Source organism: Lepisosteus platostomus, chromosome 5 (genome assembly GCF_059453375.1).
Source record: "Lepisosteus platostomus isolate fLepPlt1 chromosome 5, fLepPlt1.hap1, whole genome shotgun sequence".
Taxonomy (NCBI): domain Eukaryota; kingdom Metazoa; phylum Chordata; class Actinopteri; order Semionotiformes; family Lepisosteidae; genus Lepisosteus; species Lepisosteus platostomus.
This window is the reverse complement of record NC_142615.1, coordinates 36,324,149-36,325,615: the sequence shown is the minus strand read 5'-3', so window position 1 is coordinate 36,325,615 and position 1,467 is coordinate 36,324,149. Positions and strand designations below refer to the sequence as shown.

Here is a 1,467-nt window from a genome sequence, read left to right as displayed (position 1 = left end):
TTAAAACGGAGGGCACGCTACGATTTGCATTGACACAAAAGTGATCTGGGCAGACGTCGTTCCCTGCATAACGCAAAAAGTGGCAAAGCGCTTTTGGGTTGAGAGGACGCAAGAAGGTTTTTGTTTTGTGCCTTGATGTCAAGCTGAGAAAGTATCTTTAAACACTTTGCTTAGTTTCTCGAGAGACTGCCAAAAAGCAGTTCCCTCCCTATCGTCTGAAGCCAGCTGAACGGGGGTCTCGAGAGAAGCACCTGGCAGTGGTGGGATTCGAACCCACGCCCCCGAAGAGACTGGAGCCTTAATCCAGCGCCTTAGACCGCTCGGCCACACTACCTGCTGTGCATTGTCTCATTGTCTCATTACTAGCCCGGAGGAAGCCAGGTGGGTTTTGCTCTTGTCGCCGACTTAGTGGAGTTATGACCGTGGAACCGACTGCACCTGCTTTTTCTGAGATGCTTCCCCACTCATGGCGAGATCTCGACTTCTTTAACACCTCTGGATAAAGATCTTCTGTGGAGCAGGTTTCAGACCTCTGCGTACAGCACCCTTGATGTCATTTTATTTTTACAGCAGCCGCATCCGGAAAGTTGTGTCTTTTACGTTTTATTTGAACAACAAAACTACATACAATACAAACAAGAGCACATAACGTATCAAGATAATCGTCAGGGGCACATGCTATAATACAATTACACTTTATGAAAAACGATTACACAAGGTAAATAAAGATAAGGTCCGCACAGCTTGTTCTTACATTTCGAAAGAGTCCGTAAATACCCCTTTACGTCTATTTTGAACTGTTCAAACGTAGGACTCTTCCCAGACCATTTCACTTTATACCACATTCCTAAACGAGGATGCTTCTCCTGTTTTAGAACTATTTTGAGCAGTATGGCTTATACAGCACACCCACAGTATTCTAATGGTGGACTGCAGATCTGTGCTATAGTTCAGTCGAATTCAAAGGATCCAGCAATCTTACTGGATTTGACTGGGATTCTGAAATGTCTCTTGCAAAAGTATTCGGGTTTGCTTGAACCTTTGATACAAAAAGTGATCTGATCTGAAACTACCCAGCTTACAATCTCTGAGGTAGTTGTCACTAAACTCGGACGTGATGTGGCACACATGTGCCGTGTGCCTTTACTTTTGTAAAAAACTGGTATCGGGAAAAGTTTCTTAATATTTCTTTTGATTAGCATGCAAGAAAATGTGATCATTACCTATGGAATTTCCCGCCAGTGTGGAGCTTGAATTCACAACCTTGAGACTCAGTGTTCAAGAGTCACAGAAGAGGTCAGCCTGGTCTTCAGTTTGCCAACGATAAGCTCCGGCAGTGCTCCTCTGTAAAGCAGATTGTTCGGATCGGTTATGTGGGACGGTACTTCGATACTAAGATCTTTTGCAGCACACGCATGGTTTCCCCCTTCACGCAAAAAACATAGACGAAGGAAGCTCTCTTGTCTT

The 1,467-nt window shown here is 44.4% G+C and overlaps 1 non-coding gene across 1 annotated transcript; it reads right to left on the bottom strand.

Moving 5' to 3' along the window:
* Positions 1 to 252: 252 nt before the first annotated feature.
* trnal-aag (transfer RNA leucine (anticodon AAG)) lies at positions 253 to 334 on the bottom strand. The gene has a single exon. It is a non-coding gene; the product is annotated as a tRNA-Leu (tRNA).
* Positions 335 to 1,467: the final 1,133 nt, after the last annotated feature.